This window comes from Danio rerio, chromosome 19, assembly GCF_049306965.1.
Source record: "Danio rerio strain Tuebingen ecotype United States chromosome 19, GRCz12tu, whole genome shotgun sequence".
Taxonomy (NCBI): domain Eukaryota; kingdom Metazoa; phylum Chordata; class Actinopteri; order Cypriniformes; family Danionidae; genus Danio; species Danio rerio.
In genome coordinates, this window is record NC_133194.1 from 33,715,988 (window position 1) to 33,740,280 (window position 24,293).

A 24,293-nucleotide genomic window follows, 5' to 3' on the forward strand; every position below is an offset into this window, starting at 1 on the left:
TTTGGCACTGGCAGGACTGTGTCTTGCCTTCATAAAGCACAAGCAGTCATGAATAATTAAGAAGCCGCCTCTGCTCATAGGATAAGAAAACTCTGCTACGAATAATAATGAGAAAACGACGCATCATCTTTGCACTTGCAGTTTTGCGCTACGTCGCTGATTTTGATCATGTCCCAAAAATAATTTTAAACCCGGAAACTGAAATTAGCCTAGAATAGCTCAAAATTATCCAGTTTTCCCTACAATTAAAGCTAACAGGTGCTAACATTGTCTTAAGTGATGCTCAACTAACACAATTTTGTTAAAATCTCAAAAAAAAAAAAATACTCAAGGGGGTCTTGAACCTTTAAGCAAACTTAAACCAAGATGTTATAAAAGTAAATAAACCAAAATGAATTGTATTTAATCATGTATACAAATGAAGACTCTATACAGTGTTGTTTTATATAATATTATTGGATTTCTGTACCTCAGTACATTAAGATTCCACAGAAAACCATAAAATGAATTTGTATCTGTTCAACTATATTTTATTTTATTCAGATACTCCTCTACAAAACAATCCCAATCAATGTAAATTGATGAATGAATTTCAAATAGAGTTATAAGTATCAGTAAAAGTATCTTGTGAAATTATATTCATAGCGCAATATATATCACAGAGAAACTAAATATCGCAATGTCACTTTTTGTCCAATATCATGCAGCCCTTGGTGAGCACAAGAGGGTGGTTTGAAAAACACTGAGTCTGTGATATGCTTAATTTGGCATGTTTTTCAATCTTTCTACAAATGTGTCTACGATTTATATACAAACTTGTTAGTACAAATTCATTGACTCAGATGTTTGCATGTTTTTGGTAAAGGCCCACATCAGTAATTCCTGTATATGTAGGTGCACAGGATGTTTTGATGTCTATATTTCTAAAATCTTGCTTGATAGTGGAGACGAATGACTGGGGTTTCTATATCAAACCTTTTCACGCTTGTTCACATGCTCAGGAGTGACTGTGTGTGGGCAAATGAATCTGTAGTCAAAGCAAAACACTTGTGAACTTTATAATGACTGTTTTGACTCTGGCTGGCACACAGATACTCATTAAACCGTACCAGACTCTGTGAATATACCATGCCTGTTCTTCTCGGCACAAAGTCATCCAACTGTTCTGGCGCTCTGATTGAATCTGACTTTATTTAATCAGGTACTGTGGAGATGAAAGATTCAAGTACAGATCAATCTGCACAGATTGCCCCCTTAGCACGTCCTCTTATTCTATGAAAATGCAGCTTTCTCTGATGGAAAATTACTTAGGAAATGTATGTAAGACTTCAGAGAATATTAAAGTAGATTATTTGCCACTAAAACAGCTACAGTAGGATTGATTGAAATGTGTTTCTTGCATGGTTTGGCTAATGCCTATTGTGGCTATCCAGCAAACAATTTTGTGTTTAATAGATGTCTAATAGACATAGACAGCTTGGCTAAAACAAGGCTAAACTTGGTCTGTTAGTGAAAATCTAATAGACATCCAAGAATAGCCTAAACTAGTCTAGTTGTCAAATAGACAGATAAGACAGACTTCATATGTAGTCATTCATTTCTGTTTATTTGACAACTTCTCTAGTTTTGGCCTATTCTTAGATGCCTGTTAGATTTTAACTGACAGCCCAAATTTAGTCTTGTTTAAGCCCAGACAACTATGTTTAGACGTCTACTAGACATCCATTAGACATCTTTTAAAAACAAAAAATGCTTGCTGGGCAATGGCTGATTCGACTGACTGCTTTCCCTGTGGTTTCACAAGAAACCAAAACTAAGAAATTATGACAACATATGAAGCAATATCCGCAAATTGTAGGGTTTAAAATGTATTCAAATATATCGCTAGCTTGTAGTAATATAACAAGGCAAAAATGAGTATAAAATTCAATCCAAAACCATTAAAATTTGTTAATCCTCAGAATAATTGTTTTATTGAATATAAGAGATTTTTGTCCCTGGAGTGAAGGCCTGTTCACTCAATGTTTCATATCAAAACTTTCTTAAAGAGATTAAAAAGTAAGTCCATATAAATAGAGCGATTTAAAGAAAGCCTCTTGCATCACACAGGTATGCTTGAGCTTCTTTTTATTTTCTATGATCAAGGTTTTTACGTGAATAAAATCTTTGCTGTATATTGTGATATATATATATATATATATATATATATATATATATATATATATATATATATATATATATATATATATATATATATATATATATATATATATATATAAGGGGTGTTTTTACTTGGAAATCTTGTAGATGATCAGGAAAAAAAAGAGCATCTTCATAAACTGATAGAGTTTCAACAGTTTCTAATAATTTGCATGTATTTTTAGGATTACTGAATGTTATGCGACTGTGTTTTATTCTGAACTTTACACTTTAGCAAAATACAAGTGCTAAAATTTGTTATATCATTTAGTTTGTTGGAATTTGAAGTTTAATGTTATTCATTAGGCTGAATCTTGGTTGCTTAATGATACTGGGTTAAATAAACAAAACTGACAATGTCAAGCAGTTGATGTCAATATTTTATTTGCCAAAAATGGTAGACTGCAGGAACATGTTTGTCTGTAAGCATTTCTTATTTAGGCTTGGCTTGCCGTATTAATGCCCTCTGCAAGCCATGTGTCAGACAAAATCAGATTATATCATAATAATCTTTAAGTAATACTTGTGATTTTTCAGGTGTAACGAATATTCTACAGTAGTGCTACAATTGCTTGACAAAACCTTATATGCAAAAAATGTTTTTTTTTTTTTTTGACAGCCCTGACTTTCAATCCACTTGTTAAGTCGTGATGTATGAAATACTATTGCGGTGCAAGCCACTTCTCATTTGAATTGAGAAAATATTTGTTTATGACCAATTTTTAGTCATCACACATTAAAGTGAATCTTATATAAAATCATGTTTTACACAACAGTCTCTGGAGTTTATTTATAGAGCACTTTAAAAACACAGAAGTCAGCCAAGGTGCTGTACAGAAAATATACAAAAAAATAAACATAATAGTGTATTAAATACAAAATTAAATTTAAGCTAAACTACCTAAAAAGGCATAGAAATTAAAATAACCAGGTATTAAGATCAGGTGTCGAATGCAAACAACAACAACAACAACAAAAAAAAGTTTAAAGAGCTGAATTAAATGAGACCACGGAAGGGGAAATGTGGTCATATTTGTGAGTACCAGTTAACAGGCATGCTGCAGCATTTTGCACTATTTGCAAACGGGCAATAGCTGACCTGCTACTCCCCACATACAATGCATTACAGTAATCTAACCTAGTGGTCACAAAAGCATGGATTACTGTCTCAAACTGTTGTTTTTGGTAGATTGCTTTATTTTTGCTAGCTTGTCATAGACATCAATATTTAAACAAAATATAAACAATGAATCACTTTCTGACCATCTGATATTAAGCATGGATATTTATTGTTATTGTGATAATTCAATGTAGTACAGCTTTTTGTAAATGTTTATTATTACCTGTTTATTGAGCCTCCCTATACAGTTTAATAGAGCAGTTGGACCACTTTGAGTTATGTCAGACTTAACAATAGGATTGATGGGAAAATATTTTACATTTGTTAAAAATATCTTAGTTTGACAAGCAAAAGTCGAAAAACAAGAATCTGAGCCAATGATGAAAATACTTTTAGGTGAAGTAATAGTGTAAGGAAGTAATGGAGAATCTCAGATAAACTCTTACTGCCACATTTTTTTTTTAAATAAAAACTTTTGTAACAACTTTACTGAATTAAAATGCAATTAGATTAAAAAAAAAAACAATGCAGAATTTTGAATCAGACACTTTAAGAGCTTTTGTGAGCAACTGCAACAAACAAACAGTACGTCCGTGTGTACAGTCTCCATATCTGTTTTCTGGGATAAAAAAACTGTCTGTACAGAGTTCAAGCACACAAAGTTGCGAAACTGAAAGTGCTGTAATCTTTGTTTTTCCTCTGTAAATCTATAACACATAACAGTCTGTGCTGGTAGCAGGAATGTGGCGGTTTAGTCTGACTCAAGCGTGACGTGGTGGTTCCCGGCAGATCGTGACTGCTCTTTACACTTCTGGAAATAATACAGGGAATCCGCAGCCGCTGTGGGTGGCCTGGCAAACTGAATATCAGCAGGCACTTTACTTTACACACACACCAATAAGTGTCTGTGGTCAGAGTAAAGTGCTTTTATATACATGCAAAGAAGGGGAGAGACACATAATGGCTTTTATATTTTACAAGGCCATTACATGTGTCCTTGCTTCTGAGCAGCAGGCATTCTGTATACACTTTCGATGTGTTTTTATTGTATTTGACATTTTTGATCATGAAAGGTGCAAATCTAATTACCAGAATTCCCTTTGATGCTGAAGGGATTTAACCCAAAACACTCGTGAGGATGATAAGGATTCACTATATTGCCTTGTTGAAGGTTATTAGCAGATCATGATATAGTTATAAAGTGTTTTTTTGGGTGTTAACTGATTACTGATCAATGCAAATCAGAAATTCAAGTGATTATGGTTCAAGAGAACATAACTTTTCAATTGTCTGACTGTGAGCGATATTTAACTGAGGGGAGAAAGCTGTCACACATTAACTTTTAACAGTGAATGTAAATAACCCTGGCTGTTTGAAGCTATGGGGTTCAAAATAGGTCTTGAACTGTAGCAACTTTAGTTGTAGTTAAAGTCTGCATAAAATCTATTTACTCATATTATTTTTTTATGTATAGTAGTGCTTTTATTATGTATAGTAGTGCGACATGTGCACGTAGGGTTGGGTTGATAAGGGATATTATATCGAATCGCAAAAAAATTTGAGTCACTAGCTCTGGACTTTTTTTACTCTATGTTGATCTAAAAGAAAAATCACACAGCAGAAATGTTTTCCAATGGGAATCTAAAACCTTCCCTTAAAAGTTAATAGTTGACTTCTTAAAAAAGTCAGTCCACTGTTAAACATTTTATTGCAGTTTGGCAGTAATTTACTGTCAGCACTATTGCCAGCAAGTTACCACAACTCCCCCTTTACAACAGTAACTTACCTAAAAATGTGTTTTACAGTAGGGTCCTATACTGCATTTTCATTTTACATAAGGCTACTTATTTTTCATTAACTGTCCAAATAAGGCCACGTATTTTACTGCAACTTATTTATATGATAAAACACCCTTTACCACTATTAAATTTTTTTCAGAATGACAATTTTTACATTACCAGCAGTATACAAACCATTATTTTTACTATTTACTATTGAATTTAATAATTTCCAAATAAGTGACAAGATCGTGTACACTATGGTAATTATTCACTTAAAATGGTTTACAAATGAAATTTTCATTAACCAATCTATTTTAAATGCATTTTGTAATACAAGATGTTAATTTATATTTTTTCATTAACTGTCTAATTTTTGTCTTCAACTACAGTAGCAGTACTTGAGTACTTTGATTACAGTAGAATACCGCAAATTCCTAATATGCAGTAAGTTACTGTAAACGTTTTAAAATGACTAACAATGAAGTGCATATTACAGCAGTGAACTTTAAAGAATGTATGTGGTATTTTACTGGGTGTTTTTGCAGTAAATGTCTATAAACTTGTGGTAAAGTCTAACAATGTAACTTGGAACTGTTTGAAAGGTTGACTTAACTTATTTATAATTCAGTTGCTTAATCATTATAAGGCAAATGTTTACTCACTTTTTCAAATGAAGTTAAATAAGCACTTTAAATGCAACAAGTTTACTTATTTTTTCGAAAGTAAAGTCAATTAATCGCTTTGGTGTGCCAAAGCCAAAATAATGGTATCAGATTTAGGTCATTGATTGGATCATGGAAGTGTGTGCTTAAAGGGCCATGACACCCCCTTCTTTTTGTGCAGGTCTACCTCAGAATCCTTTTCAAAAGATGCATCATAATAGGTGTGGAGCTCTACGAGCAAAAGGCAGGAGTGCGCGTGGCCAGCAGGGAGAAGGAGGGGAGCGAAAAAAAAAGAGACACAAACCATGAGGAGACGCATGATTATATAGTTTACAGTTATTTAATGTCCTAAAATTTGTTATTCGTAGTTTCATATACACCACAATTTATATCATTATAAAGATATTTGTGTTCATATAAACACTATAAATGAGGACTTATCCCTCAATCCCCGGGTCTGAATGCAGACTCAGTGCAGCAGGTCTCTCGCCCTGTCACATTTAACCAATAGCCCTGTTGTTAATCTAGATTCTAGAGGATTTAGGCAAACACAGCAGCACAGCAAAGTGTCTAAATGTGAACAAACTCCTGATAAAAGACAAAGTCCGCCATTCTCCAATTCTCGTACTGCTCTCCCGACAAAAATGCTTGCTGCACAACAGCTTTGCTGTACAACAGCTTTGCTGTATCGGCCTTGACAGCATCGCAGGGAAAAACATGCAACAAACCTCGTGGATCATGGAAACAAACACATACAAACCTTCATGAAAGACTAAATACTGTGTGCCGTGGGTCAGTGGTCGCAGTCTCACCCAGTCATCAACGTGTCTCACAGCTTGGCACTGGCAGGTCTGTGTCTTGCCTTCGGAAAGCACACGCAGTCATGAATAATTAAGAAGCCGGCTCTTCTCATAGTATAAGAAAACTCTGCTATGAATAATAATGAGAAACTGACGTGTCATGTTTGCACTTGCAGTTTTGCGCTACGTCGCTGATTTTGATCCCATCCCAAAAATTATTTTAAACACGGAAACTGAAATTAGCTGACAAAATTATCAATTTTTTTCCACAATTAAAGCTAACAGGTGCTAACATTGTCTTAACTGATGCTCAACACACAAAAATCTGTTAACATCTCAAAAAAAGTACTCGAGGGTTTTGTGAACCTTTAATACCAGAATAGAGTAGGATTAGTTAGACTGTGGAGATTAAAAGGGAAGTTTTGACAACAATTATTGTTGTTTGTTGTTGAAACTGTGGTACTTGGTCCCTCTTAAAAGGCAAGTGAGTGGTTATCAGTACTGTCAAAAAATAAAACATATTTCCCTGTGACTGATGATGACACAATGATGTCTTATATAGAAAAAATTATTGGTTCATGCAAGATCCTGTACATTATTTACAACATTATTACGTTAATCAACAGAATTGGCAAGTCCTGAGCATGTTTTCAGTGGTCTGGCTTTCGGTGACCCAATTTTGGATTTTAAATATCAGATATGCAATTTGTAAAAATCACATAAGTTCAAAGGATTCCTCATTTAGAAATAAATCTAAGTTGAATCAGGTACGGGCGACGCGGTGAGGCAGTGGGTTGCACGTTAGCCTCACAGCAAAAAGGTCGCTGGTTCGAGCCTTGGCCGGGTCAGTTGGCATTTCGGTGTGGAGTTTGCATGTTCTCCCCTTGTTTGCGTGGGTTTCGCCCGGTGCTCCGGTTTCACCCACAAGTCCAAAGACGTGGTACAGGTGAATTGGGTATGCTAAAATTGACCGTAAGTGTATGAGTGTGAGTGAGTGTGTATGGATGTTTCCCAGTGATGGGTTGCAGCTGGAAAGGCATCCGCTGCGTAAAACCATATGATGGATAAGTTGGCAGTTCATTCCGCTGTGGCGACCCCAGATTAATAAAAGTACAAATCCAAAAAGAAAAGGAATTAATGAATCAGGTACATGCATTTGTGTTTGTGATGTCATTGGACAAAATATCTATCACTAAAAAGTGACAGTGGCAACAAATTGTTTTGTTTAATTTACAAAGTCTTATTAGCTGTAAAAACATACTTCCCTATTTTTCATATAGTTTTTAGAAGTATTTTTCATATAGTTAGTAGAAGTATGTTTTTCCAATGAGTCTGGGTACCATTTTTGTCAGCAGATAAAAAAAGACTTAAAATATTTACTTTAAGCACCTCTGAAATTTTTAAGAGCGAATTTTAATAATTTAAGAACACATTTGCATGTGCATGCAGCGTGATTATGCAGGTAAACTACTGTTTGTTTGTTTTTTAGGGTTATTTATTTGAATTGAATATATTTTTCATATTATTTAATCATTGTTTCAGTTTTTTATTAACTCTGTCTTTCAAAAATTCCAGTTTGGGAAACCCTGTCTTATCCTAATTATATTTTCCTGATTTTGTAAAAAGTGATTTGCCATTACAGAACTAAAAACGAAAAAAAAAAGTGTATAAAGAAAATAAATAGATGTGATTAGATGTTGATTTTAAACTGAACCGTATTCTCATAGTCATAATCTTGAAAAATGTCAAACTCCTACAGAGACGTCAGACCCATGTGGCGATGCCTACCGGCCTTTCTGTCTATCTGTCTGTCGGTTGGTTTCCTGTTTGTTAAAGTACATCCTAAAAAAGTGAGACCCTTAGATGAAGGTTCATCAACCCCAAGTGTCCCTCCTGGTGCACAGAAAAAACAACTCTCTGGCCGAGGATCAGACACTGCCTCAAGCAAAGACTGAACTATTTCAATAAAACAAGGGCACGCTTTACTTTGATCTCACAAGATCTCACTGTCTATTACTATTCTTTTATTATTTTTGCTTTGATTTAGTCCTCAGCCTCTGTCCAGATGTTATTTTGAGTTATTGGAGATGGTTTTATTTCACCATTTAATTAAATGCTCATCTTTTTCCTTATTATTGTTTTTTTTCTTTCACAGAAATCATACACTCTCTTACTGTACAACAAGTACAAGTGAAACAACAAGACAAGGGTCAAGATGGACCTAATAAAAACAGCTTAGTTCTGGTTTTATGGTGTAATTGGTTGAATTTATGCTGGCATTTTTCACTGTTTGTTTCAATTTGCTTGTCTGTGTTCACTGCGTTTCAGCCTGTCAGTCTGTGTGTTGCTTGGCAACAGAACAGTTGATCACACTTTGGGTTCTTTTGAAACTATTTTCAAAGAACAAAAATGAAATGGCTGGCCATGTCATGCCTAAAATGCAAGCTAAAATGCATGTCAATATTAAAGGGATACACACACACACACACACACACACACACAAATGGAATTATTTTATTATTTACATACCCTCATAAATGTTTAAATCTATATAATTTATGCCTGTCAAAATAATGTTTTTTTTTTTTGTTTTGTTTTTTTACTTAAATGTATTTAAATTGGTTGTTGCACAGTGCAATTTACTTCTTAAAGTAGTAATAATGATAATATTGTTAAATAAATTTTTTATCATTAAAATGGAGTTTATAAAATGTCCAAAAAATATACTGGGCATTGGTTTGGAATGACACAAGGGAGTAAATGAATATTTTTTCTTTATATAAGTTCTTAATTTAAATCTTTAAATAAATTGTTGTTTGAAAATAACATGGCATAAAATTAATCATGAAGTAATTATGTCACGGTTGCAGGTTTGTGCGCTCTTCCGGAATGTCTGTGTGATCATGTGGGTTTGTTTTGCTTTTGTGGCCCACGTGTGTTGTTTTGGTCACGTGGCCTTACGTCACTCCGCTGGATTGATTTTTCGCCAGCTGAATTACATCATCGTGACTATTTAAGTGCTACGTGTTTAATGTTCATTGTCAGTTCGTTACGTGTGCTCATGTGTGTCTCTCTGTCTGTGCTCAGGACCGTGAGGAGCTTCTGCTAGAGCCTGATTTCCTGTTCGATTCCTGTCCTGTTCCCCTAGCCTTAGCACCTCACTCTTTTGTTACATCCTGCCTTTTTTGAGTTTGACTGTGTTTAATAAATTACTTTGTTCACTCGCTATTGGATCCACCCGAACATTTATTTTGAGCGTGACAAAACGAACTGACCTTTACCATGGATCCAGCGAGTACTTCTCAGATATCGGAGTTCCTTACTGCTAGCAACGCCAGGATCGATCGCCAGGACGAGGCTTTAGCCACGACTGCACAGGCTATCCAGGCCTTGGTTGGTCAGGTGTCGTTACTCACTACGCAGGTCCAACAGCTGATTTCCGGAACAACACAAGGGGAGCCTGCACCAGCTCCGGAGGTGATACCTGCGCCGGTGACTGCCAGTGCTAACTTGGGCGTTGGTCGCTCAGTTGAGCCTCGCCTTCCTCCGCCGACCTGCTATGCTGGGGAGCCTCACTTATGCCGGTCCTTCTTAGCCAAATGCTCCCTGTACTTCTCCCTGCAGCCATCTTTGTTTTCCTCAGAGCAGGCCAAGGTGGCGTTCGTCATCACTCTCCTTTCAGGAAGGGCGGCTCAATGGGGAACCACAGCATGGGAGAAGAAATTACCCTGTTGTTCTTCGTTCGACCTGTTCTCAAAGGAACTAAAAAAGGTCTTTGATCGGGCCGCCTCTGGGAGAGAGGCCGCTCGAGTCCTCGCTGAGCTCCGCCAGGGGAATCGGAGCGTGGCGGACTATTCCATTGAGTTCCGCACGTTGGCTGCTGAATCCGGCTGGAACGCGGAGGCTCAATGGGACATGTTCCTTCATGGCCTTTCGGATCGTCTTCAGGACGAGATCTACTCCCTAGATCTTCCCAAGACCCTCGACGAGCTAGTGGATTTGGCCATCCGGGTGGACTCCAGACTGCTTCGCCGTGAGAGTCGCATGCGGCAAAACAGGTTTCCGGATCCTGTCCCTGACTCGCCGGTCTCGCCGATGGCACCGGAAGTTGGGAGCGTTGACCCGGAACCCATGCAGTTGGGCAGATCCCGCTTGTCCGTAGAGGAGAAGCGCCGGCGAAGAACGGAGGGACTCTGTCTCTACTGCGGTGGGGCGGGGCATCGGGTGGCTTCCTGTCCCGTAAAAGTCAACACCCATCAGTAGGTAAGAGGTTACTGATGGGTGAAATTAATTTGGACAAATCCTCTACGTCTGCCACTATACTGCCCGTCTCCTTATCATGGGGTTCCGGAACTCAAGACACACAGGCGCTCGTCGATTCCGGGGCGGAGGGAAACTTCATTGACTCTGGTTTCGCTTTCAGTTTTAAACTTCCGGTTATTGCACTGTCACAACCCATTGCAGTACGCGCACTCAGCGGACTTTCCCTTCCCACTATCACTCACTCCACCAAACCCATAAAGCTGATCACGTCTGGAAATCATGTTGAACACATTTCATTTTTTTTAACAGACTGTTCTAACACACCAGTGGTTTTAGGTCATCCTTGGTTAATTCTTCATAAGCCTCACATTAACTGGGGTCTTAATGCCATACTTTCGTGGAGTGAGAACTGTCATCAGTCTTGTCTTTCGTCTGCTCGTTCTGCTGTTTCTTGTTCTGTGTTTCAGGAGGAGCGCATGGACCTGTCAAACGTGCCCAGTGAGTACCTCGACCTGAAGAGAGTGTTCAGTAAGTCTCGAGCTGCTTCACTGCCTCCTCACCGTCCCTATGACTGTGCAATAGATTTATTGCCAGGTACGTCTCCGCCTAAAGGCAAGTTATACTCTCTTTCTATTCCTGAGAGGGAGGCCATGGAGAAATATATTTCTGATTCTCTAGCGGCCAAGATCATACGGCCCTCTTCTTCACCGGCGGGGGCGGGGTTCTTTTTCGTGAAAAAGAAGGATGGGTCCCTTAGACCCTGCATTGACTATCGAGGGCTGAACAGCATCACGGTGAAGAATACATATCCTTTGCCGCTGATGTCTTCAGCGTTCGAGCGTCTGCAGGGGGCTTCGTTTTTCACGAAATTAGATCTCCGCAACGCATATCATTTGGTTCGCATGAAGCAGGGTCATGAGTGGAAAACCGCGTTTTTGACCCCCAGGGGGCATTTTGAATATTGTGTTCTTCCTTTTGGGCTTTCTAATGCTCCTGCGGTTTTCCAAGCACTCGTAAATGACGTGTTGCGAGATATGATAGATCAGTTTATTTATGTCTACCTGGATGACATTCTGATTTTTTCTCGTTCTCTCCAGGAACATGTGCAGCACGTCAGGCGAGTGCTTCAGCGGCTGCTAGAGAATGGGCTTTTTGTCAAGGCGGAGAAATGCGTGTTCCATGCACAGTCTGTTCCCTTTCTAGGACACATTGTGTCAGTCGAGGGGGTGCGCATGGATCCAGAGAAAGTTCAGGCTGTGGTGAATTGGCCAATCCCCGAGTCTCGTAAGGCCCTGCAGAGATTTCTGGGCTTCGCCAATTTTTACCGGCGTTTTATTCGCAATTTCAGCCAGCTCGCCGCCCCTCTGACGTCCTTAACCTCCTCCAAAACTCCCTTCAGGTGGTCGATCGCAGCACAGGCTGCATTCTCCAATCTGAAGAGCCGCTTTGTTTCAGCTCCTATTTTAGTGACACCTGATCCCTCCCGGCAGTTTGTGGTGGAGGTTGACGCGTCAGAGGTGGGGGTGGGCGCTATCCTGTCCCAGCGCGCCGCCTCGGATGACAGAATTCATCCGTGCGCGTTTTTCTCTCACCGATTATCTCCCGCAGAACGTAATTACGACATTGGTAATAGGGAGTTGTTGGCTGTCAAACTCGCTTTGGAGGAGTGGCGTCATTGGTTGGAGGGTTCGGGGGTTCCCTTTATCGTTTGGACCGATCATAAGAACCTTGAATACATCAGGTCCGCCAAACGACTCAGCTCCAGGCAGGCTCGGTGGGCATTATTTTTCGGTCGTTTCGATTTTACCATCTCTTATCGGCCGGGTTCCAAAAACATCAAACCCGACGCGTTATCCCGTCTTTTTGATTTTTCCGAGCGCAATACGTCTCTTGAGCCCATCGTTCCCCAGAGGATTTGTATTTCTGCTGTGACATGGGAGATCGAGAGCAGGGTCCGCACAGCCCTGGATGGGGTAACGCCCCCGGCCGGATGCCCACCCAGTTGTTTGTTTGTGCCGGAGGAGATTCGGTCTGACGTCATTCGGTGGGGACATTCCTCCAAAGTGGCTTGTCATCCGGGGGTGAGTCGTACATTATTTTTGGTTAAACAGCGATTCTGGTGGCCAGCTATGGCACGGGACATACGCGAGTTTGTTTTGGCCTGTTCTGTTTGTGCTGTTTCTAAGACTTCTAATCGCCCTCCCGCTGGACTCCTTCAGCCGCTGTCAGTGCCTTCGAGACCCTGGTCGCACATTTCGCTAGATTTCGTCACCGGGCTCCCGCCGTCTGGTGGCAATACGGTTGTTTTGACCGTTGTGGACCGGTTCTCGAAGGCAGCTCATTTTATTCCTCTGCCCAAATTACCCTCAGCCAGAGAGACAGCGGATGCTGTCATTAATCACGTCTTTCGCATTCATGGCCTCCCGACGGACGTGGTTTCTGACAGGGGGCCCCAGTTTGTCTCTAAATTTTGGAGAGAATTTTGTCATTTATTGGGAGCGACTGTAAGTCTTTCTTCTGGGTTTCATCCTCAGAGTAACGGACAAACTGAGAGGGCAAACCAAGATCTCGAGCGAATGTTACGTTGTTTGGTTTCCCAGAATCCCTCCTCTTGGAGTCAGCAGCTCCCATGGGTGGAGTACGCACACAATTCATTACCAGTGTCGGCTACGGGCCTTTCTCCGTTTCAGTGTAGTTTAGGTTACCAGCCACCAGCTTTTCCCAGTCTGGAATCCGAAGTCGCGGTCCCCTCCGCCCACGCCTTTGTCCAGAGGTGTCGACGCACTTGGAACAGGGCCAGGCAGACCCTCCTCCAAGTGGGTGCGCGCACTAAGGCTAAAGCCGATCGCCACCGGTCGAAGCCTCCCGTTTACGTCGTCGGTCAAAAAGTGTGGCTTTCAACTAAGAATATTCCCTTGCGTTCCGTATGTAATAAACTTGCACCCAAATTTATTGGCCCATTCACTGTCATCAAGATCATTAGTCCGGTGGCAGTCCGCCTCAAACTTCCTCCAGCGTACAGGAGAATTCATCCCGTGTTCCATGTTTCCAAATTAAAGCCCGTTTTTCATACGGCGATTAATCCGCCCACTCCGGTTCCCCCCCCGCCGCGTCTCGTAGATGGGGAGACCGTTTATTCGGTTAAGCGCATTCTGGACTCAAGACGGAGGGGGCGAGGATTTCAGTACTTGGTGGACTGGGAAGGTTATGGTGCGGAGGAGAGGAGTTGGGTCCCTGCAAAGGACATATTGGATCACTCTCTTATCGATGATTACAATCGCCAGGTAAGCGCTTCTGGGAGCACCAGGAGGTGCTCTTGAGAGAGGGGTAATGTCACGGTTGCAGGTTTGTGCGCTCTTCCGGAATGTCTGTGTGATCATGTGGGTTTGTTTTGCTTTTGTGGCCCACGTGTGTTGTTTTGGTCACGTGGCCTTACGTCACTCCGCTGGATTGATTTTTCGCCAGCTGAATTACATCATCGTGACTATTTAAGTGCTACGTGTTTAATGTTCATTGTCAGTTCGTTACGTGTGCTCATGTGTGTCTCTCTGTCTGTGCTCAGGACCGTGAGGAGCTTCTGCTAGAGCCTGATTTCCTGTTCGATTCCTGTCCTGTTCCCCTAGCCTTAGCACCTCACTCTTTTGTTACATCCTGCCTTTTTTGAGTTTGACTGTGTTTAATAAATTACTTTGTTCACTCGCTATTGGATCCACCCGAACATTTATTTTGAGCGTGACAAATTAAAAAAAATGCAAATAAAAATAAACAGAGTTCAAACGAGTCAAATTAGGTTCACACACACACACATACACACACACACACACACACACACACACACACACACACACACACACACACACACACACACACACACACACACAGTTGAAGTCAGAATTATTAGCCCCCTTTGAATTTTATTTCTTTTAGGTATTTTCCAAATGATGTTTAACAGAGCAAAGAAATTTTCACAGTATGTCTGATAATATTTTTTCTTCTGGAGAAAGTCTGTTTTGTTTGATTTCAGCTAGAATAAAATATGTTTTTATTTTTTTTAAACCATTTTAAGGTCAAAGATATTAGCCCCTTTAAGCTAATTTTTCCCCAACTGTCTACAGAACTATTTTACAGTAACTTGCCTAGATAACCTGTTAAGCCTTTAAATATCACTTTAAGCTGTATAGAAGTGTCTTGAAAAATATCTAGTAAAATATTATTTACTGTCATCATGGCAAAGATAAAATAAATCTGTTATTAGAAATGCTTTAATAAAACTTTAATGTTTAGAAATGTGTTGGAAAAATCTGCTCTTTGTTAAACAGAAGTTGGGGGCAAAATAAACAGGGGGCGAATAATTCAGGGGGGCTGATAATTCTGACTTCAACTGTTGGTGTGTGTCTGTTATTATTATTTTGTCAATATCATCTGAAATAGAGCAAAGAGCTGGATAAAGAGCTCTAAAAAAAAGACCAGGTAATTCATAAATGACTATTTTAAGCCCAGTATGTGTAAATGTAAGTTAAAATAAAGGACTAAATAAAGGGGGGAAGATGAAAGGATGTTCCTGTGATCACATCACTGGATCCTGATTCCTCTGATTGGTCCAAATTCAACAAGAATACAAACACAAGCCAAGCACTGGTCTGCCTCACTCAGGCGATTGTGTTTCCATGACAACTCAGGAGGACCACGAATGCAGAGACAAGCCACTACTTTTCTGGTCATCTCTTCCTACTGAATCCAACACACATACACATAAAGTCAAGTCCCATATCAGATGAGTTTTTACATGGTCATTAACTGAGTAATCTACTTTTGACATAAAATAGGTAATTGCACTTTAAAAACATACTGTAAGTTTCAGAACTTAAAGATAGATTTTGTTTAGTATAAAGACAGTTTACAATGAAGACAATCTGCTGTGTATTTAAAAATGCTGCTTCTTGCGTTGTCGTTACATGTTATTACAGCATGTAAGTAATGATTCTCTTTAAACCGTTTATTACCAAGTCTAGCTCCACCCCTTTGGCTATATGTGCTTGGTACCCTTACATTTTTGGGTCCCATATACAGAAAATAATTACACTTTGAACCAATATAAAAATAAATACTGTAAATTGTTACAGCAATTTTTTTTTATCAAAGAATTATTTGACTTTAAAATTTTATTCAATCTAAATCAAAAATATTTATTGTGGTCAAAAAAAAATATAGACACAAAGTAAAAAATATTGTTTAAAATAAAGACACTAAATATGAGCAATTCTGTGCAAATATCAATCTTGCATGAAAAAAATTTTAGTTTTCACCAAAATACGGGAACCATTTCGAAATACTCGAAATACTCAAAAATGCATCTGTCAGGGTTTTCAAACTATTTTATTTGATTTTACCAAAGTGTCACAAGTGACAATTCCACATCTGTCACATCCATAACGGAGAGATGTCACATCCATAACGACACTTTTTTTCTCATAAATCTGAAAATAATATATAAATAAAATCAATATTTGTGTTTTATAGAGAACCAACTCTTACCCTTTTGATTATCATAGTTTCATTTGAGTTGTGCAGTTTAATTCACAGAATTTCTACAAAGTATGTTGTATTCTGTAAACCCGCAGACTTTTTTGCACATCCATAACGCATGTTTATTTTTCTCATTTAAAGTACAAAACATGTTTACAGATTGACATTTTTCTGGTTCTATAACTCTGTGGTCAGTTGTTCTGGAAAATATAAACAAAAGTTTTAATATAATATTAACATATAGTTTCTATGCAAATTTTTGTTTTTGAGTTTTTACTGCAAATGTCACATCCATAACGCTGGAATTGCTCATAAATATTTTTTACTTTAGTACAAAGTAGGAAACTTTTTAAATCTTTGATCAAAGTATAATTTTGCTTTGTACCAACTTTTAAAAATTGCTGTAATTTGTTACAGCAAAATGTACAAATTAATCTCACATTAGCTATGACTTGGTTGAAACAGAAATATGTATTTTAATAATAATCAAAATATCTATCCTGCTCAAGGAAAAAAAACACATTGACTTTTAAAAACGATTGTTTTTATTGGCAATGAATTAAATCAATTGGTTCGACTTGAAATCAAAACCTAAGTAAAATTGTACTTTAGACTATTCGTTTATTCATTCATTCACTCATTCATTTTTCTTCGGCTTAGTCCCTTAATTCATCAAGGGTCACCACAGCGGAATGAACCACTAACTTATCCAACATTTGCTTTACACAGTGGATGCCATTCCAGCTGCAAGCCAGTACTGAAAAACATCCATACACACTCATTACAAATTGAACATCAGATTTGATAGACGAGACTCACAGAACCATAAAGATTTTTACACGCTGTTCACGTCTGTCATCACCAAAAAAGCCTTTTATATTAAGTATTAAATACATTTTAGTAGTTCAGTACATTTTCCTTGTGTAATTTCATTATTACACATATTTGTTTTTGTTTTATTTTTGTGCTTGTATTGTTTTGCCAAAATATGCTTCAATTTCATGTCAACAGCTTTTTTAGAATTTATTTCCTAGAAAAAAAAAAAACATGACATGTTGAATACTTATTCCCCCACTGTATGTCATGCAAGAAGCTGATCAACTTAACACACTATAAAAATGTACTTTGAATAAAAGACGTATAGTTTAATTCTTTTCTAATTTAGAAGTGGTTTAGTTCAGTGGTGCAGCTATTTTGGTACTTCTGAAAGTGGAAATGGAAATAAATAATGTACCGTACTATACTGTAGTGAACCATACTGCTCAGTGGAAATGAGTTATTACCATACACATCTATGGCAGCATGACCATCTGTGCCCTTTCACTATCTCACAGCAGAACTCATTACTTTTAAGTTCTCTCATAATTGACTCGCTGACCGTGTTTAATTGATTGTTTGCTGCTTAACCAATTGGTTGCATGTGAATGCCTGGAAAGTTGGTACTGTCTTGACACTCTTTGGTTCAGGTAATTTGCTTAAGCAGGGAGGTAAAAAGACCACACGCTCCACTACTGAACCAGTTCCGTCTGCCAGGATCACTGTTTTCCCGCACAGATTTGACCTACTTCCAAAGCTGCGTCCCACACGTCTATGAGAGGGAGATAAGGAAGAGGAAAGATGTGATGAGCGAGAGAATTTTAGCTGTCTCTCAGTGGGAGTTCTAAAGGGTTTTCTGCTTTCCTCCGCCATCTGCAAATATCTTCTCTCTAGTACACATTTCAAGTATCAGCTATAAACACAAGGACGAGGTCAACCAAAAAAAGACTATTCTGCCATTTGGTCTTTAGGATGTTGTTCCAAATGCAGCAGAAACGACTGCATTATTACCTGTTTATTACTAGTTAACATTGACCTATTGATAGCTTATGATTAATTTTTGATTCTTGTGCTTCTGAACTTAAGCTCAGGCTTTGATGCTGCTAAGCACATGATATAACAAAGTTTACATGAATTTGGGTGTTTCTGGTATTGCCCTGCCCTAATTTAAGAGATCACAGGCAACATTTGTGGACAAAAATCTGAATTTGGCTCTATATAAATGGGTGCTCTGTAGGGCCCTTTACTTTTTAGTATTTTTGGTTTTGCTTAAGGTCATTAATTGAAGTCTCTTTACCTTCATCATCATTGATTGTATATTAGCTTAAACTGTACCAGATGATTATTTTTAATATTCATAAATATATTTGCAAAATTGCACACTTTTTGTTGGGTTCACATTTTAGTAATTTTAGTTACAGGAACTGCTATTCATTCATTTTCCTTCGACTTAATCCCTTCATTTATCAGGGTTCGCCACTGCCAATTTATCAAGCATATGTTTTTACTCAGCAACCCAGCACTGGGAAACACCATACACTCTCGCATTCATACACGTACACTACATTTTACTTATTCAATTTACCAGGGGCGCTGTTGGCCAGTACGGGCCCATATGAAAACAATCTGGTGGGTGTTGCAAACAAAATTAAAAGTTGGGGGGTGGGGTCGTGGATAAAATTGAAGAGCGGGTGAGGGGTGAGAGGACCCCCTAATAGTAACTTTTGGGGCCCCAAAACACTTAGAATCGTCTTAACTTCCCCCTCCCCCAAACGCCCCTAGCGACACTAATGTCACCTATAGTGTCTTGGGACTGTCGAGAAAAGCCACATGAACCAGTGACCTTCTTGCTGTGAGGTGACCAACATTCTGAATTCTGCTCATTCTAAAAACGTAGCCCTATATACATTTCTGGAGATTGCGAATTATGTAGCCAGAAGTATGTATGGGTGCATTTCATCTTTAAAACGAATGCTACTTGGCGGTACAAGGACGTTTCTTTCCGGGCTGGCAGCTGACCACTTACCTCCGTATGGATGGCTTTGCTGTTGTTACCAGTTTGTCCAGTTGCTTACAGCGTACGTCAGCAGACTTGAGCTGCATAGAGGAGCTGACCACAATGACGATGTCCAATTCCAACACAATCTGATTCGAAGAACGATTCCAGAAAACAGTTAAACAAAAACAAAGGCCGAAAAATAAAATAAACAAGTAAATAACAAGGTGAGAATGTGGTAAAATCTGAAAATGTGGTAAAGATCAGGCTGCCGTAAAGGCTTTTCTTTTTCTTGATTTTTTTCTTTTATCGGTTGGTTGGTCAGTCAGTCAGTCAACAGTGGCCTCCCGTAGATTTGTGAAAAGAAAAAACTGCAAAGAAGCATAGCTCCTAGAATGTATTTGGCGCTCTCCAGAAATTTATATAGGGCTATGTTTTCCGAGTGAGCCTGGGTTGGAGGCAACAGTGCTAACCACTGAGCCACCGTGCTGCCCAGGAATTTATATTGCAGGAACTAAATTAACTCCTTGTCCAAAATAGGGTCTAACACAGTGGAATAGAAACTATAGTGACATGAGTGTATTCTAGTTGGTCAAAGGCATGTCAGATGAATCAATGCCTAATTTTAAAGTGTTTTCAAGTGTGTAAAGACATACAAATACCAAGAGTAATGTTAACTATTGCCTTTTTTGTAGTATTGTGTTCTTTTCTCAGCCTCAACAATATCACTGTAGTCTCTCAACGCTGATTTTAGTTTGAAAGCCCTTTGCCACTTCACACTAATTCTATGGAAAAAGCATGAACATGCTGTCTAACATAATCTTTTGTGTTTCAGATAAGATGAGTAATGATGATGAGTAAATGATAAAATAATTAATGTTCCTTTAAATGCCAAATATGAAAAAAATCAGCTGACATTAAAGTTCTCGGTGACTAATATGCCATAACATTAAAGCATGTTGGATAACACTGTTTTGTAATCTTTCTGCATTTCATTACCGCTGCTCACTACCCCGTTTATCTGTGATTTTTTTTGATTGGAGGTAATTATCTAAATGCCGAGCGCTTAAATTGTTTAAGCCAATTATGCGTGAGCAACAGCGTGAGCTCTTCATCACACACTTCATTCCTCCTCTGGCAGAAGGCCACAGCAGATACACTCGCATACAGAGGATGAGATCATGGTTAAGTCTGTCAGTCGGCACCATTCCAAAAACAGATATCAATTCGGTTACATGTAGTGTTGGATTTCAGGATTCGTCCATTCTCCATCTTTCTCCTTCCATGCCCTCAATTTGGCACAACAGAAATTTCCTTGGAGGGATTTTGGTAAACACACCGCAACCCAGTTAGTATGCAGCTCCACGAAACCTTCTCGACTCACGCTGTTTGATATCAAACATTCTGTGTCTCAGTAGAAACACTTCGTCTTTACACAGAGTTGACACACATAGTGAGAGAAGTTAGAAACTCAACTTTAGTTTTATTTTAGTTATAGTTTCAAGATTAAAATGTCTGCTCTGCAATATGTACGCTCTACTACTGTCTAAGATGGAGTGTTTTTAATCATAACTATTGCTTTGATGAGCCAGATCAAATTATTTATTTGATTTGAACTTATTTTTAGCAGCTGAATGACTGTTATTGATGCAGTATGCAGCTTACCTAATGTATCATGGGGTGGATGTGTGCGTGAAGCCTGTATCAGGTATCTGGGTTTACAGCACAGGGCAGAGCACTTGCTGTCATTGCTATTAATAGCCCAATGAGAGGGAGAGAGAGAGAGAGATATTCATAAGCATTCTTACCAGAGATACAGTAGGAGCTTCTCTCTGTGAAACTGCTGACAGGACAGGAACAAGGCGCGACACAGAAAAGCCATGACCCACTTATTGAATGTGTTTTAATACCAGACGTTATGAAGATAAATGTCCTTTAGCGACTATGATTTACCTATAAAAACATACCACCATTTGTTTAGCAGATGCTATTTGTTGCCATATATGTGGAGTTTAGTAGAGCACCGACCCTAAAAGCAATAATTCACATAAATATGCTAATTTGCTATTAATGTATTCACCCTCAGGCTGCCCAAGATACAGGTAATATTTCTTCTTTTGCAGGAAGATGTTAAAGAAGATTTGATACTGTGGTCCTTGGTGGTTCTTAAAAGGAAGGTCAGTGGTTACAAATGCTTTGAGAGTCATAAATAAATACAGGCAAAACCAAATAAAGCAATTACTGTTTTTGTAAGTGAAGCAAACTGACACGAAGCTATGTCTGTGTACAAAGCCAAGTATTACTTTTAACATTATCATCAACTATAATCTGCAGTTTCAGGCAAAAAAGTAAAGAGGGCTATCTGCTTTGAAAGTGAATCATTCTTTCCAAAGCAATCATTCATTCATTTTATTTTGAATATCGGATGAGCCGCCTGAAACCAAATTTACAGGCTATTTAATCAGTGTGTTTGACAGTCACTGCTTGAAATGCATCATAGGGGTGTTTATTTTCCTATAATACACCAACTCTTTTAGTGTTCCAGTTACTCCAACACAGACTGAACTGGAATCTATCAAATTCATTTCCGCCACTGTGTTTTTAAAGGTATTTGTGACTTTTTATCTCACGATTCTGACTTTTTTTCTTCAAAATTGTGAATTTATATATTTTTTTATTCTTAGATTTATGTTACCTTAGATTGCATTTACTAGTTAAGGCAGGATTTGCAAGCTACCTGGGTGTAAATAAGCAGAATTAGGCAGAAAGCTCTGGTGACTGTAGAGGCCATTTGAGTACAGTGAACTCATTGTCATGTTTAAGAAACCAGTCTGAGATGATTCACACTTTATGGCGTAGCATGTTATCTACCTGAAAGTAGCCATCAGAAGATTGGTACACTGTGGTCATAAAGGGATGGACATGGTCAGCAGCAATACTCAGGTAGGCTGTGGCGTTGACACGATGCTCAATTGGTACTAATGGGCAAAGAGTGTGGCAAGAAAATACCCCCCACACCATTACATCATCAGCACCAGCCTGAACCATTGATACAAGGCAGGATGGATCCATGTTGTTGATGCCAAATTCTGACCCTACCATTAAAAAATGTCACAGCAGAAATCAAGACTCCTTAGACCAGGCAACATTTTTCCAATCTTCTTTTGTTTAATTTTGGTGAGCCTGTGCAAATTGTAGCCTTAGTTTCATGTTCTTAGCTCAAAGGATCGGCACCCGCTTTGGTCTTTTGCTGCTGTAGCCTATCTGCCTCAAGGTTTGATGTGTTGTGCATTCAGAGATGCTCTGCTGCATTTCTCGGTTGTAACGAGTGGTTATTTTTGTTACTGTTGCCTTTCTATCAGCTTGAACCAGTCTGGCCATTCTCCTCTGACCTCATGCATCATTATGCCACTGGATAATTGAACTTTTTCAGATCATTCTCTCTAAACCCTAGAGATTATTGTGCATAAAAATCCCAGTGGATCAGCAGTTTCTGAAGTACTCAGACCAGCCCGTCTGACACCAACAACCATGCCACGTTCAAAGTCACTTCAATCATCTTTCTACCCCATCCTGATGCTCGGTTTGAACTACAGCAGACTGTCTTGGCCATGTCTACATGCCTAAATGCATTGAGTTGCTGCCATGTGATTGGCTGATTAGAAATTTGAGATAACTAGCAGTGTACCTTATATTGTGGCTGCCTAGTGTATGTTGCGTTATGAATATAATTACACCATATGACTTGAATATCTCTGTTTGGAAAACAATGTTAAGATAGATTGGGATGATTCTGTAGGGGAGTGCATCTGCTTAATGTCTAATAAACAAATTAAAAGCATGGATAAATACAATAGGTGGCGCAGTGGCGCTGTCGCCTCACAGCAAGAAGGTCGCTGGTTCGAGCCTCGGCTATTTCAGTTGGTGTTTCTGTGTGGAGTTTGCATGTTCTCCCCGCGTTCGCGTGGGTTTCCTCCGGGTGCTCTGGTTTCCCCCACAAGTCCAAAAACATGTGGTATAGGTGAATTGGGTTAGCTAAAATTGCCCATAGTGTATGAGTGTGAATGATGTTTTCCAAAGATGGGTTGCAGCTGAAAAGGCATCCGCTGCGTAAAACATATGCTGGATAAGTTGGCAGGTCATTCCGCTTTGGTGACCCCGGAGTAATAAAGGGACTAAGCTGAAAAGAAAATTAATGAATGAATGAATAAATACAATAAAGAAAAATAAACAATTTAAACAAACAGTGTGTTATCATTTTCTGTGTCTAATAGTATTCAGGTACAGTAAATTAATAATAAATATAAAAACAATTCATTAAAACTATTCGTTATTTAAGTTACTTATGGTACAATTTATTATGGCTGAATGTTTTTAAAATCCTCAAAAACACATGCAAATGATACTTTATAATCAACATTGCAAATCCTGCGATGTGACTATTGTCAATGATCACATTGCAGTATCAATGCTGAAACAATATATTTTGCTGCTCTAAAGTTCATCAGCCAATCAGAATCAAGCATAAAACAGCCTTGTAGTATGATTGCTTAAAGGGATAGTTCACCCAAAATGAACATTACTTTACACTTACCATACACTTATTCTCCCCATGTGGTTTTAAAGTTTATCAACAAAAAACGAAACTCATACAGGTTTTAAACAAGTATGTTTGAGTAAATGATGGCAGAATTTTTGTTTATGTCTTTAATGTTACATAAGTGTGTGATTGCCTGAACTAGTGAATCGTTTTTTGAACCAGAAACTATTTGCGAGAACCACACAAAAATAAAGAAAAGTAGACTGCTTTATTTGTCCAAAGCTGTGTGTTATTTGTGCTAATGTTATGAAAAATGTTCAGTTTCTAGCTCTTATTATACTTCATAATATTTCAGTGTATCATCAGAACTTGATTTTATTAATTTTGTTTTGGCTGTAAATGTTTTTTAAACACTCTCATCATGCTAGAAGCAGTTTATTCATCAAAGACCAAAATTTTAGCTAATAATCTTTATGGTATAATGACTTACAGAATGCAATGCAAAAAGGTAATGATCACTTTAAGATCACTTTAAGAGTCAAAAACAGGACAAACTAAAAATGAATTCTTCAAAAAGAAATAAATAAATT

General features: G+C 38.4%; 1 long non-coding RNA gene across 1 annotated transcript in view; it reads left to right on the top strand.

Annotated features, from left to right (window-relative positions):
• LOC141379126 (uncharacterized) overlaps nucleotides 1-23,369 on the top strand; it is a 39,722-nt gene extending 16,353 nt beyond the window's left edge. Inside the window, exons 2-3 of the long non-coding RNA XR_012395127.1 lie at nucleotides 21,287-21,340; nucleotides 21,701-23,369. This is a non-coding gene — a long non-coding RNA (uncharacterized lncRNA). The remainder of the gene's footprint in view (nucleotides 1-21,286; nucleotides 21,341-21,700) is intronic.
• The last annotated feature ends 924 nt before the right edge of the window (nucleotides 23,370-24,293 follow it).